Here is an 18932-nt window from a genome sequence, read left to right as displayed (position 1 = left end):
ATATCAGCAGTACCATCCTGATATAACTAATGTATCGTATCTGCATTATCACCCTCATATAATTAATGTATCATTGCAGAACCAACCTAATATAATTAATGTATCATATCAGCGGTACTATCCTCATATAATGTATCATATCAGCAGCACCATCCTCATGTAATTAATGATCATATCAGCAGTACCATCCTCATCTAATTAATGTATATCAGAAGTACCATCCTCATATAATTAATGTATCATATCAGCATTACCATCCTCATATAACTAATGCATCATATCAGCAGTACCATCCTGATATAACTAATGTATCATATATGCATTATCACCCTCATATAATTAATGTATCATTGCAGTACCAACCTAATATAATTAATGTATCATATCAGCGGTACCATCCTCATATAATGTATCATATCAGCAGTACCATCCTCATATAATTAATGCATCATATTAGCAGTACCATCCTCATATAATTAATGTATCATATCAGCAGTACCATCCTCATATAATAAATGTGTCATAGCAGCAGTATCATCCTCATAAAATTAATGTATAATATCAGCAGTACCATCCTCATATAATTAATGTATCATTTCAGCAGTAGCATCTTCATATAATTAATGCATTATATCAGCAGTACCATCCTCATATAATTAATATATCACCAGTACCATCCTCATCAAATTAATGTATCATATCAGCTGTACCATCCTCATATAATTAATGTATCATATCAGCAGTACCATCCTCATATAACTAATGCATATCAGCAGAACCATACTCATGTAATTATTGTATCATATCAGCTGTACCATCCTCACATAATGAATGTATCAAATCAGCAGTACCATCCTCATATAATTAATGTAACATAGCAGTACCATCCTTATATAATGAATGTATTATATCAGCAGTACCATCCTCATACAAATAATGCATCATATCATCAGTACCATCCTCGTGTAATTAATATATCATACCAGCAGTATCCTCCTCATATAATTAATTCATCATAATTAATGCATCATATTAGCAGTACCATCCTCATATAATTAATGTATCATATCAGCAGAACCATCCTCATATAACTATTGCATCCTATGAGCAGTACCATCCTGATATAACTAATGTATCATATCAGCATTATCATCCTCATATAATTAATGCATCATATCGCCAGTACCATCCTCATATAATTAAAGCATCATATCAGCAGTACCATCCTCATTTAATTAAATTATAATATCAGCAGTACCATCCTTATGTAATGTATCATATCAGCTGTACCATCCTCATCTAATTAATGTATCACATCAGAAGTACCATCCTCATATAATTAATATATATCACCAGTAACATCCTCAAATAATTATTGTATCTTATCAAAAAATTAATGCATCATATCTGTAGTACCATCCTCATATAATTAATGCATCATATCAGCAGTACCATCCTCATATAATTAATGCATCATATCAGCAGTACCATCCTCATAAAATTAATGTATCATATCAGCAGTGCATCCTTATATAATTAATGTATCATATCAGCAGTACAATCCTCATATAACAAATGCATCATATCAGTAGTACCATCCTTTTATAATGAATGTATCATATCAGCTGTACCATACTCATATAACTAGTGCATCATATCAGCAGTATTATCCTCATATAATTAATGCATCATATCAGCAGTACCATCCTGATATAACTAATGTATCATATCAGCAGTATCATCCTCATATAATTAATGTATTATAGCAGTGCCATCCTCACATAATGAATGTATCATATCAGCAGTACCATCCTCATATAATTAATGCATCATATCAGCAGTACCATCCTCATATAATTAATGTATCATATCAGCAGGACCATCATCACATAATTAATGTATCATATCAGCAGTAATATCCTTATTTAATTTATGTATCCTATCAGCAGTACCATAATCGTGTAATTAATGTATATCAGCAGTATTCTTCTAATATAATTAATGCATCATATCAGCAGTATCATTCACATATAATTAATGCATCATATTAGCAGTACCATCCTCATATAATTAATGTATCATATCAGCAGTACCATCCTCATATAACTATTGCATCCTATCAGCAGTGTCATCCTGATATAACTAATGTATCATATCAGCATTATCATCCTCATATAATTAATGCATCATATCAGCAGTACCATCCTCATATAATTAATGCATCATATCAGCAGTACCATCCTCATATAATTAATTTATCATATCAGCAGTACCATACGTATATAATGTATCATATCAACAGTACCATCCTCATGTAATGTATCATATCAGCAGTACCATCCTCATCTAATTAATGAATGATATCAGAAGTACCATCCTCATATAATTAATATATCATATCACCAGTAGCATCCTCAAATAATTATTGTATCTTATCAGCAGTACCATCCTCAAATAATTAATGTATCATATCACCAGTACCATCCTCATGTAATTAATGTATCATATCAGCAGTACCATCCTCATATAATTAATGCATCATATCTGCAGTACCATCCTCATATAATTAATGCATCATATCAGCAGTACCATCCTCATATAATTAATGCATCATATCAGCAGTAACATCCTCATAAACAATGTATCATATCAGCAGTACATCCTTATTTAATTAATGTATCATATCAGCAGTGCCATCCTCATAAAACTAATGCATCATATCAGCAGTACCATCCTCTTATAATTAATGTATCATATCAGCTGTACCATCCTCATATAACTAATGCATCATATCAGCAATACAATCCTCATATAATTAATGAATCACATCAGCAGTACCATCTGCATATAATTAATGCATCATATCAGCAGAACCATCCTTATAAAATGCATCATATCAGCAGTACCATCCTCATATAATGTATCATATCAGCAGTACCATCCTCATATAATGTATCATATAACCAGTACCATCATCATGTAGTTACTGTATCTTATCAGCAGTACCATTCTCATCTAATTAATGTATCATATCAGCAGTACCATCCTCATATAATTAATATAACATATCACCAGTACTATCCTCAAATAATTAATGTATCTTATCAGCAGTACCATCCTCAAATAATTAATGTATCATATTACCAGTACCATCCTCATAAAATTAATACATCATATCTGCAGTTCCATCCTGATATAATTAATGCATCATATCAGCAGTACCATTCTCATATAATTAATGCATCATGTCAGCTGTACCATCCTCATATAACTAATGCATCATATCATCAGTACCATCTTCATATAATAAATGTATCATATCAGCAGTACCATCATCATATAATTAATGTACCATATAAGCAGTACCATCCTCATATAATTAATGTATCATATGAACAGTACCATCCTCATATAACTGATGCATCATATAAGCAGTACCATCCTCATGTAATTAACGCATCATATCAGCAGTATCCTCCTCATATAATTAATGTATTATATCAGCAGTACCATCCTCATATAATTAATACATCATATCAGTAGTACCATCCTCATATAATTAATGTATCATATCAGCAGTACTATCCTCATATAACTAATGCATCACATCAGCAATACCATCCTGATATAACTAATGTATATCAGCAGTATCATCCTCATATAATTAATGTATCACAGCAGTGCCATCCTTATATAATTAATGTATAATATCAGCAGTACCATCCTCATATAATTCATGCATCATATTAGCAGTACCATCCTCATATAATTAATGTATGATATCAGAAGTAGCATCCTCATATAATGTATCATATCAGCAGAACCATCCTCATGTAATTAATGTATCATATCAGCAGTACCATCCTCATCTAATTAATATAGCATATCAGCAGTACAATCCTCATATAAATGTGTCATATCAGAAGTATCATCCTCATAAAATTGTATCATAACAGCAGTACCATCCTCATATAATTAATGTATAATTTCTGCAGTAACATCCTCAAATAATTAATGCATTATATCAGCAGTACCATCCTGATATAACTAATATATCATATCACCAGTACCATCCTCATCAAATTAATGTATCATATCAGCTGTACCATCCTCATATAATTAATGTCTCATATCAGCAGTACCATCCTCATATAATTAATGTATCATATCAGCAGTACCATCCTCATATAATTAATGTATCGTATCAACAGTACCATCCTCATATAACTAATGCATCACATCAGCAGAAACATACTCATGTAATTATTGTATCATATCAGCAGTATCATCCTCATATAATTAATGTATCATATCAGCAGTACCATCATCATATAATAAATGTATCATAGCAGTACCATTCTTATATAATGAATGTATCATATCTGCACTATCACCCTCATATAATTAATGTATCATAGCAGTACCAACCTAATATAATTAATGTATCATATCAGCGGTACCATCCTCATATAATGTATCATATCAGCAGCACCATCCTCATGATATTAATGCATCATATCAGCAGTACCATCCTCATCTAATTAATGTATATCAGAAGTACCATCCTCATATAATTAATGTATCATATCAGCATTACCATCCTCGTATAACTAATGCATCATATCAGCAGTACCATCCTGATATAACTAATGTATCATATCAGCAGTATCATCCTCATATAATTAATGTATTATATCAGTGCTATCCTCACATAATTAATGTATCGTATCAGCAGTACCATCCTCATATAATTAATGCATCATATTAGCAGCACCATCCTCAAATAATTAATGTCTCATATCAGTAGTACCATCCTCATATAATGTATCATATCAGCAGTACCATCCTCATGCAATTAATGTATCATATCAGCAGTACCATCCACATATAATAAATGTGTCATATCAGCAGTATCATCCTCATAAAAGTAATGTATCATATCATCAGTACCATCCTCATATAATTACTGTATCATTTCAGCAGTAACATCTTCATATAATTAATGCATTATATCAGCAGTACCATCCTCATATAATTAATATATCATATCACCAGTACCATCCTCAAATAATTAATGTATCATATCTCCAGTACCATCCTCATGTAATCAATGTATCATATTAGCAGTACCATCTTTATATAATGAATAAATCATATCAGCAGTACCATCCTCATGTAATTATTGTATCATATCAGCAGTATCTTCCTCATATAATTAATGTATCATATCAGCAGTACCATCCTCATATAATTAATGTATCATATCAGCAGTACCATCCTCATATAATTAATGAATTATATCAGCAGTACCATCCTCATTCAACTAATACATCATATCAGCAGTACCATCCTCAAATAATTAATATATCATAGCAGTATTCTCCTCATATAAATAATTCATCATAATTAATGCATTATATCAGCAGTACCATCCTCAGTTATTTAATGTATCATATCAGCAGTACCTTCCTCAAATAGCTAATGCGTCATATCAGCAGTATTATCCTAATATAACTAATGTATCATATCAGCATTATCATCCTCATATAATTAATGTATCATATCATCAGTAACATCCTCATGTAATCAATGTATCATATCACCAGTACCATCCTCATGTAATTAAATTATAATATCAGCAGTACCATCCTTATGTAATGTATCATATCAGCAGTACCATCCTCATGTAATTAATGTATCATATCAGCAGTACCATCCTCATATAATTAATATATATCACATGTAACATCCTGAAATAATTATTTTATCTTATCAGCAGTACCATCCTCAAATAATTAATGTATCATATCAGCAGTACCATCCTCATATAATTAATGCATCATATCAGCAGTATCATCCTCATATAATTAATGCTACATAGCAGTGCCATCCTCATAAAATTAACGTATCATATCAGCAGTACATCCTCATATAATTAATGTATCATATCAGCAGTACAATCCTCGTATAGCTAATGCATCATATCAGCAGTATTATCCTCATATAATTAATGTATCATATCAGCAGTACCATCCTCATATAACTAATGCATCATATCAGCAGTACCATCCTCATATAATTAATGTATCATATCAGCAGTATCATCCTCATATAATTAATGTATCATAGCAGTACCATCCTCATATAATTAATGCATCATATCAGCAGTACCATCCTCATAAAATGTATCATATCAGCAGTACCATCCTCATATAATGTATCATATCAGCAGTACCATCCTCATATAATGTATCATATCAGCAGTACCATCCTCAAATAATTAATGTATCATATCAGCAGTACCATCCTCATGTAATTAATGTATCATATCAGCAGTACCATCCTCATATAATTAATGTATCATATCAGCAGTACCATCCTCATATAATTAATGTATCATATCAGCAGTACCATCCTCATATAATTAATGTATCATATCAGCAGTACCATCCTCATATAATTAATGTATCATATCAGCAGTACCATCCTCATATAATTAATGCATCATATCAGCAGTACCATCCTCATATAATTAATGTATCATATCAGCAGTACCATCCTCATATAATTAATGCATCATATCAGCAGTACCATCCTCATATAATTAATGTATCATATCAGCAGTACCATCCTCATATAATTAATGTATCATATCAGCAGTACCATCCTCATATAATTAATGTATCATATCAGCAGTACCATCCTCATATAATTAATGCATCATATCAGCAGTACCATCCTCATATAATTAATGTATCATATCAGCAGTACCATCCTCATATAATTAATGCATCATATCAGCAGTACCATCCTCATGTAATTAATGTATCATACCAGCAGTATCCTCCTCATATAATTAATGCATCATATCAGCAGTACCATCCTCATATAATTAATGCATCATATCAGCAGTACCATCCTCATATAATTAATGTATCATATCAGCAGTACCATCCTCATGTAATGTATCATGTCAGCAGTACCATCCTCATGTAATTAATGTATCATATCAGCAGTACTATCCTCATATAATTAATGTATCATATCAGCAGTACCATCCTCATATAATTAATGTATCATATCAGCAGTACCATCCTCATATAATTAATGTATCATATCAGCAGTACCATCCTCATATAATTAATGTATCATATCAGCAGTACCATCCTCATATAATTAATGCATCATATCAGCAGTACCATCCTCATATAATTAATGCATCATATCAGCAGTACCATCCTCATATAATTAATGTATCATATCAGCAGTACCATCCTCATATAATTAATGTATCATATCAGCAGTACCATCCTCATATAATTAATGCATCATATCAGCAGTACCATCCTCATATAATTAATGTATCATATCAGCAGTACCATCCTCATATAATTAATGTATCATATCAGCAGTACCATCCTCATATAATTAATGTATCATATCAGCAGTACCATCCTCATATAATTAATGTATCATATCAGCAGTACCATCCTCATGTAATTAATGTATCATATCAGCAGTACCATCCTCATATAATTAATGTATCATATCAGCAGTACCATCCTCATATAATTAATGCATCATATCAGCAGTACCATCCTCATATAATTAATGTATCATATCAGCAGTACCATCCTCATATAACTAATGTATCATATCAGCAGTACCATCCTCATATAATTAATGTATCATATCAGCAGTACCATCCTCATATAATTAATGCATCATATCAGCAGTACCATCCTCATATAATTAATGTATCATATCAGCAGTACCATCCTCATATAATTAATGTATCATATCAGCAGTACCATCCTCATATAATTAATGTATCATATCAGCAGTACCATCCTCATATAATTAATGCATCATATCAGCAGTACCATCCTCATGTAATTAATGTATCATACCAGCAGTATCCTCCTCATATAATTAATGCATCATATCAGCAGTACCATCCTCATATAATTAATGCATCATATCAGCAGTACCATCTTCATATAATTAATGTATATCAGCAGTACCATCCTCATATAATTAATGCATCATATCAGCAGTACCATCCTCATATAACTAATGTATCATATCAGCAGTATCATCCTCATATAATTAATGTATCATATCAGCAGTACTATCCTCATATAATTAATGCATCATATCACCAGTACCATCCTCATGTTGTTAATGTATCATATCAGCAATACCATCCTCATATAATTAATGTATCACATCAGCAGTACCATCCTCATATAATGAATGCATCATATTAGCAGTACCATCCTCATATAAATAATATGTCATATCACCAGTACCATCCTCATCTAATTAATGTATCATATCAGCTGTACCATCCTGATATAATTATGTATCATATCAACAGTCCCATCCTCATATAATTAATGTATCATATCAGCAGTAACACCCTCATATAACTAATGCATCATATCAGCAGTACCATCCTCATATAATTAATGTATCATATCAGCAGTAACATCCTCATATAAATAATGCATCATATCAGCAGTACCATCCTCATATAATTAATGCATCATATCAGCAGTACCATCCTCATATAATTAATGCATCATATCAGCAGTACCATCCTCATATAATTAATGTATCATATCAGCAGTACCATCCTCATATAATTAATGTATCATATCAGCAGTACCATCCTCATATAATTAATGCATCATATCAGCAGTACCATCCTCATATAATTAATGTATCATATCAGCAGTACCATCCTCATATAATTAATGTATCATATCAGCAGTACCATCCTCATATAATTAATGTATCATATCAGCAGTACCATCCTCATATAATTAATGTATCATATCAGCAGTACCATCCTCATATAATTAATGCATCATATCAGCAGTACCATCCTCATATAATTAATGTATCATATCAGCAGTACCATCCTCATATAATTAATGCATCATATCAGCAGTACCATCCTCATATAATTAATGCATCATATCAGCAGTACCATCCTCATATAATTAATGCATCATATCAGCAGTACCATCCTCATATAATTAATGTATCATATCAGCAGTACCATCCTCATATAATTAATGTATCATATCAGCAGTACCATCCTCATATAACTAATGCATCATATCAGCAGTACCATCCTCATATAATTAATGTATCATATCAGCAGTATCATCCTCATATAATTAATGTATCATATCAGCAGTACCATCCTCATATAATTAATGTATCATATCAGCAGTACCATCCTCATATAATTAATGCATCATATCAGCAGTACCATCCTCATATAATTAATGTATCATATCAGCAGTACCATCCTCATATAATTAATGTATCATATCAGCAGTACCATCCTCATATAATTAATGTATCATATCAGCAGTACCATCCTCATATAATTAATGTATCATATCAGCAGTACCATCCTCATATAATTAATGCATCATATCAGCAGTACCATCCTCATATAATTAATGTATCATATCAGCAGTACCATCCTCATATAATTAATGTATCATATCAGCAGTACCATCCTCATATAATTAATGTATCATAGCAGTACCATCCTCATATAATTAATGTATCATATCAGCAGTACCATCCTCATATAATTAATGCATCATATCAGCAGTACCATCCTCATATAATTAATGTATCATATCAGCAGTACCATCCTCATATAATTAATGTATCATATCAGCAGTACCATCCTCATATAATTAATGTATCATATCAGCAGTACCATCCTCATATAATTAATGTATCATATCAGCAGTACCATCCTCATATAATTAATGTATCATATCAGCAGTACCATCCTCATATAATTAATGTATCATATCAGCAGTACCATCCTCATATAATTAATGTATCATATCAGCAGTACCATCCTCATATAATTAATGTATCATATCAGCAGTACCATCCTCATATAATTAATGTATCATATCAGCAGTACCATCCTCATATAATTAATGTATCATATCAGCAGTACCATCCTCATATAATTAATGCATCATATCAGCAGTACCATCCTCATATAATTAATGTATCATATCAGCAGTACCATCCTCATATAATTAATGTATCATATCAGCAGTACCATCCTCATATAATTAATGTATCATATCAGCAGTACCATCCTCATATAATTAATGTATCATATCAGCAGTACCATCCTCATATAATTAATGCATCATATCAGCAGTACCATCCTCATATAATTAATGTATCATATCAGCAGTACCATCCTCATATAATTAATGTATCATCATATAATTAATGTATCACATCAGCAGTATCATCCTCATATAATTAATGCATCATATCAGCAGTACCATCCTCATATAATTAATGTATCATATCAGCAGTACCATCCTCATATAATTAATGCATCATATCAGCAGTACCATCCTCATATAATTAATGTATCATATCAGCAGTACCATCCTAGTATAATTAATGTATCATATCAATAGTACCATCCTCAAATAATTAATGTATATCACCAGTACCATCCTCATGTAATTAATGTATCATATCAGCAGTACCATCCTCATATAATTAATGCATCATATCAGCAGTACCATCCTCATATAATTAATGTATCATATCAGCAGTACCATCCTCATATAATTAATGCATCATATCAGCAGTACCATCCTCATATAATTAATGTATCATATCAGCAGTACCATCCTCATATAATTAATGCATCATATCAGCAGTACCATCCTCATATAATTAATGTATCATACCAGCAGTACTATCCTCATATAATTAATGCATCATATCAGCAGTACTATCCTCATAAAATGTATCATATCAGCAGTATCATCCTCATATAATTAATGTATCATATCAGCAGTACCATCCTCATATAATTAATGTATCATATCAGCAGTACCATCCTCATATAATTAATGTATCATATCAGCAGTACCATCCTCATCTAATTAATGTATCATATCAGCAGTACCATCCTCATATAATTAATATAACATATCACCAGTACTATCCTCAAATAATTAATGTATCTTATCAGCAGTACCATCCTCAAATAATTAATGTATCATATTACCAGTACCATCCTCATGTAATTAATGTATCATATCAGCAGTACCATCCTCATATAATTAATGTATCATATCAGCAGTACCATCCTCATATAATTAATGCATCATATCAACAGTACTGTCCTCATATAATTAATGCATCATTACCATCCTCATAACATTAATGTATCATATCAGCAGTACCATCCTCATATAATTAATGTATCATATCAGCAGTACCATCCTCATATAACTAATGTATCATATCATCATATCAGCAGTACCATCCTCATATAATTAATGTATCATATCAGCAGTACTATCCTCATATATTTAATGCATCATATCAGCAGTACCATCCACATGTAAATAATGTATCATATCAACAGTACCATCCTCATATAATTAATGCATCATATCAGCAGTACCAACCTCATATAATTAATGTATCATATCAGCAGTACCATCCTCATATAATTAATATATCATATCAGCAGTACCATCCTCATACAATAAATGCATTATATCAGCAGTACCATCTTCATATAATTAATGTATATCAGCAGTACCATCCTCATATAATTAATGCATCATATCAGCAGTACCATCCTCATGTAATTAATGTATCATATCAGCAGTATCATCCTCATATAATTAATGTATCATATCAGCAGTAACATCCTCATATAATTAATGTATCATATCAGCAGTATCATCCTCATATAATTAATTCATCATATCAGCAGTATCATCCTCATATAATTAATATATCATATCAGCAGTACCATCCTCATATAATTAATGTATCATATCAGCAGTACCATCCTCATATAATTAATGCATCATATCAGCAGTACCATCCTCATATAATTAATGTACTCCATATCACCAGTATCATACTCATATAATTAATTTATCATATCAGCAGTACCATCCTCATATAATTAATGTATCATATCAGCAGTACCATCCTCATATAATTAATGTATCATATCAGCAGTACCATAGTGAATCATGAAGTGCAATGGATTAGTAAGGAGGAATTAAGTATAGCTATGAAGAGGATGAAGAATGGAAAGGCTGTTGGTCCAAATGACATACCTGTGGAAGCATGGAGGTGTTTAGGTGAAATGGCAGTGGAGTTTTTACCCAGATTGTTTAATAAAATCCTGGAAAGTGAGAGGATGCCTGAGGAATGGTGAAAAAGTGTTTTGGTACCAATTTTTAAGAATAAGAGTGATGTGCAAAGCTGTAGTAACTACAGAGGGATTAAATTGATCAGTCACAGCATGAAGTTATGGGAAAGAGTAGTGGAAGCTAGGTTAAGAAGGGACGTGATGATTAGTGATCAGCTGTATGGTTTCATGCTGGGAAAGAGCACTACAGATGTGATGTTTGCTCTGAGAGTGTTGATGGAGAAGTACAGAGAAGGTCAGAAGAAGTTGCATTGTGTTTTTGTAGACTTAGAGACAGCATATGACAGGGTGCCTAGAGAGGAGTTGTGGTATTGTATGAGGAAGTCGGGATTGTCAGAGAAGTAGAAGTGGTATATAATGCGGTAGTGTGTGAGCGGTGAGGTCTGCTGTGGGAGTGACAGATGCGTTTAAGGTGGAGGTGGGATTACATCAAGGATCAGCTCTGAGTCCTTTCTTATTTGCAATGGTGATGGACAGGTTGACAGATGAGATCAAACAGAAGTCCCCGTGGACTATGATGTTTCCAGATGACATTGTGATCTGTAGTGAAATTAGGGAACAGGTGGAGGAGACCCTGGAGAGATGGAGATATGCTCTAGAGAGAAGAGGAATGAAGGTCAGCAGGACTAAGACAGAATATATGTGTGTGAATGAGAGGGAGGATAGAGGATTGGAGAGGATGCAAGGAGTAGAGGTGGCCAAGGTGGATGAGTTTAAATACATGGGATCAATAGTTCAGAGTAATGGTGAGTGTGGAAGACAGGTGAAGAAGAGAGTACAGGCAGGGTGGAGTGGGTAGAGAAGAGTGTCAGGAGTGATTTGTGACAGACGAGTACCAGTAAGAGTGAAAAGGAAGGTCTACAAGAGGGTAGTGAGAGCAGCGATGTTATATGAGTTGGAGACAGTGGCACTGACAAAAAGGCAGGAGTTAGAGCTGGATGTGGCAGAGTTAAAGATGTTAAGATTTGCACTGGGTGTAGCGAGGGTGGACAGGATCAGGAATAAGTATATTAGAGGGTCAGCCCAGGTTGGAAGGTTTGGAGACAACGCCAGAGAGCCAAGATTACATTGGTTTTGACTTGCGCTGAGGAGGGATGCTGAGTATATTGGGAAAAAGATGCTAAGGATGAAGCTGCCAGATAACAGGAAAAGAGGAAGGCCTAAGATAAGGTTTATGGATGTGGTGGCAGAAGACATGCAGGTGGTCGGTGTGACAGAGCAAGATGCAGAAGACAGGAAGAAATGGAAACAGATGATCCGTTGTGGTGACCCCTAATGGGAAAAGCCAAAAGAAGATGATGATCAGCAGTACCATCCTCATATAATTAATGCTTCATACCAGCAGTACCATCCTCATACATCTCATGTATCATATCAGCAGTACCATCCTCATGTAAAGTATCATATCGGCAGTACCATCCTCATGTAATTAATGTATCATATCAGCAGTACCATCCTCATGTAAGTAATGCATCATATCAGCAGTACCATCCTTATATAATTAATATATCATATCAGCAGTACCATCCTCATATAATTAATGAATCATATGAACAGTACCATTCTCATATAATTAATGTATCATATCAAGAGTATCATCCTCATATAATTAATGTATCATAGCAATACCATCCTCATATAATTAATGTATCATATCAGCAGTACCATCCTCATATAATTAATGCATCATATCAGCAGTAACATCCTCATATAATTAATATATCATAACAGCAGTACCATCCTCATATAACTAATGCTTCATATCAGCAGTACCATCCTCATGTAATTTATGTGTCATACCAGCAGTATCCTCCTTACATAATTGATACTTCATATCAGCAGTACCATCCTCATATAATTAATACATCATATCAGCAGTATCATCCTCATATAATTAATGCATCATATCAGCAGTACCTTCCTCATATAACTAATGCTTCATATTAGCAGTACCATCCTCATATAAGTAATGTATCACATCAGCAGTACCATCCTGAAATAATTAGGGTATCATATCACCAGTACCATTCTCATGTAATCAATGTATCATATCAGCAGTACCATCCTCATATAATTAATGCATCATAACAGCAGTACCATCCTCATATAATTAATGTGTCATATCAGCAGTATCTTCCTCAAATAACAAATGCATCATATCAGCAGTACCATTCTAATATAACTAATGCATCATATCACTATTATCATCCTCATATAATTAATGTATCATATCACCAGTACCATCCTCATGTAATCAATGTATCATATCACCAGTACCATCCTCATGTAATTAATGCATCATATCAGCAGTACCATCCTCATATAATTAATGCATCATATCTGCAGTACCATCTTCATATAATTAATGTATAATTTCAGCAGTACCATTCTCATATAACTAATGCATCAAATCAGCAATACCATCCTCATATAATTAATGTATCATATCAGGAGTACCATCCTCATATAATTAATGCATCATATCAGCAGCACCATCCTCATAAAATGTACCATATAAGCAGTACCATCCTCATATAATGTATCATATTAGCAGTACCATCCTCATATAATGTATCATATCAGCAGTACAATCCTCAAGTAATTAATGTATCATATCACCAGTACCATCCTCAAATAATTAATGTATCTTATCAGCAGTACCATCCTCATATAATTAATGTATCCTATCAGCAGTAATATCCTCAAATAATTAATGTATCTTATCAGCAATGCCATCCTCAAATAATTAATGTGGCATATTACCAGTACCATCCTCATGTAATTAATGTATCATATCAGCAGAACCATCCTCATATAATTAATGTATCATATGAGCAGTACCATCCTGATATAATTAATGCATCATATCAGCAGTACCATTTTCATATAATTAATGGATCTTGTCATCAGTACCATCCTCATATAACTAATGTATTATATCAGCAGCACCATCCTCATATAATTAATGTATCATATCAGCAGTACCACCCGCATATAACTAATGCATCATAGCATCATATCAGCAGTACCATCCTCATATAATAAATGTATCATATCAGCAGTACCATCATCATATAATTAATGTACCATATTAGCAGTGCCATCCTCATATAAATAATGTATCATATGAACAGTACCATCCTCATATAAATAATGCATCATATAAGCAGTACCATCCTCATATAATTAATGTAGCATATCAGCAGTATCCTTCTCATATAATTAATACATTATATCAGAAGTACCATCCTCATACAATAAATGCATTATATCAGCAGTACCATCTTCATATAATTAATGTATATCAGCAGTACCATCCTCATATAATTAATGCATCATATCAGCAGTACCATTGTCATGTAACTAATGTATCATATCAGCAGTATCATCCTCATATAAATAATGTATCATATCAGCAGTAACATCCTCATATAATTAATGTATCGTATCAGCAGTATCATCCTCATATAATTAATTCATCATATCAGCAGTATCATCCTCATATAATTAATATATCATATCAGCAGTACCATCCTCATTGTTAATGGATCACGGTAGCAGTACCATCCTCATATAATTAGCATGTATGGTATCAGCAGTACCATCCTCATATAATTAATGCATGCCCATTCAGCAGTCCATCCTCATATGAATGTGGGGATCATATCATACAGCATATATCATACCAGCAGTATCTTCCTCATATAATTAATGCATCATAATTAACGCATCATATCCGCAGTACCATCCTCATATAATTAATGTATCATATCAGCAGTACTGTCCTCATATAACTAATGCATCATATCAGGAGTACCATCCTGATATAACTAATGCATCATATCAGCAGTACCATCCTGATATAACAAATTATCCTCATATAATTAATGTATCATAGCAGTACCATCCTAATATAATTAAATGTATCATAGCAGCGGTACCATCCTCATATAATTTATCATATCAATAGTACCATCCTCATGTAATTAATGTATCATATCAGCAGTACCATCCTCAACTAATTAATGTATATCAGAAGTACCATCCTCATATAATTAATATATCGTATTACCAGTAACATCCTCAAATAATTATTGTATCTTATCGGCAGTACCATCCTCAAATAAGTAATGTATCATATCACAAGTACTATCCTCATGTAGTTAATGTATCATAGCAGTACCATCCTAATATAATTAATGCATCATATCAGCAGTACCATCCTCATATAAATAATGCATCATATCAGCAGTACTATCCTCATATAATTAATGCATCATATCAGCAGTACCATCCTCATATAATTAATGTATCATAGCAGTACCATCCTCATGTAATTAATGTATCATATCAGCAGTACCATCCTCATATAATTAATGCATCATATCAGCAGTACCATCCTCATATAATTAATGTATCATATCAGCAGTACCATCCTCATATAATTAATGTATCATATCAGCAGTACCATCCTCATATAATTAATGTATCATATCAGCAGTACCAACCTCATATAATTAATGTATCATATCAGCAGTACCATCCTCATATAATTAATATATCATATCACCAGTACCATCCTCATCTAATTAATGTATCATATCAGCTGTACCATCCTTATATAATTAAGGAATCATATCAACAGTACCATCCTCATATAATTAATGTATCATATCAGCAGTACCATCCTCATATAATTAATGCATCATATCAGCAGTACCATCCTCATATAATTAATGTATCATATCAGCAGTACCATCCTCATATAATTAATGTATCATATCAGCAGTACCATCCTCATATAATTAATGTATCATATCAGCAGTACCATCCTCATATAATTAATGCATCATATCAGCAGTACCATCCTCATATAATTAATGCATCATATCAGCAGTACCATCCTCATATAATTAATGCATCATATCAGCAGTACCATCCTCATATAATTAATGTATCATATCAGCAGTACCATCCTCATATAACTAATGCATCATATCAGCAGTACCATCCTCATATAATTAATGTATCATATCAGCAGTACCATCCTCATATAATTAATGCATCATATCAGCAGTACCATCCTCATATAATTAATGTATCATATCAGCAGTACCATCCTCATATAATTAATGTATCATATCAGCAGTACCATCCTCATATAATTAATGTATCATATCAGCAGTACCATCCTCATATAATTAATGTATCATATCAGCAGTACCATCCTCATATAATTAATGTATCATATCAGCAGTACCATCCTCATATAATTAATGTATCATATCAGCAGTACCATCCTCATATAATGTATCATATCAGCAGTACCATCCTCATATAATTAATGCATCATATCAGCAGTACCATCCTCATCTAATTAATGTATCATATCAGCAGTACCATTCTCATATAATTAATATAACATATCACCAGTACCATCATCAAATAATTAATGTATCTTATCAGCAGTACCATCCTCAAATAATTAATGTATCATATTACCAGTACCATCCTCATGTAATTAATGTATCATATCAGCAGTACCATCCTCATATAATTAATGTATCATATCAGCAGTACCATCCTCATATAATTAATGTATCATATCAGCAGTACCATCCTCATATAATTAATGTATCATATCAGCAGTACCATCCTCATATAATTAATGTATCATATCAGCAGTATCCTCATATAATTAATGTATCATATCAGTACCCTCATATAATGTATCATATAATTAATGTATCAGCAGTACAATCATCATATAATTAATGTATCATATCAGCAGTACCATCCTCATATAATTAATGTATCATATCAGCAGTACTATCCTCATATAATTAATGTATCATATCAACAGTACCATCCTCAAATAATTAATGTATCATATCACCAGTACCTTCCTCATGTTATTAATGTAGCATATCAGCAATACCATCCACATATAATTAATGTATCATTATATCATGTACTATCCTCATAATTAATGTATCATATCAGCAGTACCATCCTCATATAATTAATGTATCATATCAGCAGTACCATCCTCATATAATTAATGCATCATATCAGTACCATCCTCATATAATGTATCATATCAGCAGCAACATCATATAACTAATGTATCACATCAGCAGTATGATCCTCATATAATTAATGTATCATATCAGCAGTATCAACTTCATATAATTAATGCATCATATCAACAGTACTGTCCTCATATAATTAATGCATCAGTACCATCCTCATAACATTAATGTATCATATCAGCAGTACTAGCCTCATATAATTAATGTATCATATCAACAGTACCATCCTCAAATAATTAAGGTATCACATCACCAGTACCATTCTCATGTTATTAATGTATCATATAAAGAATACCATCCTCATATAATTAATGCATCATATCAGCAGTACCAACCTCATATAATTAATGTATCATATCAGCAGTACCATCCTCATATAATTAATGTATCATATCAGCAGTACCAACCTCATATAATTAATGTATCATATCAGCACTACCATCCTCATATAATTAATATATCATATCACCAGTACCATCCCTGGTATAATCATAATGTATCATATCAACAGTACCATCCTCATATAATTAATGTATCATATCAGCAGTACCATCCTCATATAATTAATGCCAAAACCCTAATTT

This window comes from Protopterus annectens, chromosome 13.part0 (genome assembly GCF_019279795.1).
Source record: "Protopterus annectens isolate FY-2018-M chromosome 13.part0, PAN1.0, whole genome shotgun sequence".
Taxonomy (NCBI): Eukaryota; Metazoa; Chordata; order Ceratodontiformes; family Protopteridae; genus Protopterus; species Protopterus annectens.
Note: the sequence above shows the minus strand (reverse complement) of the source record.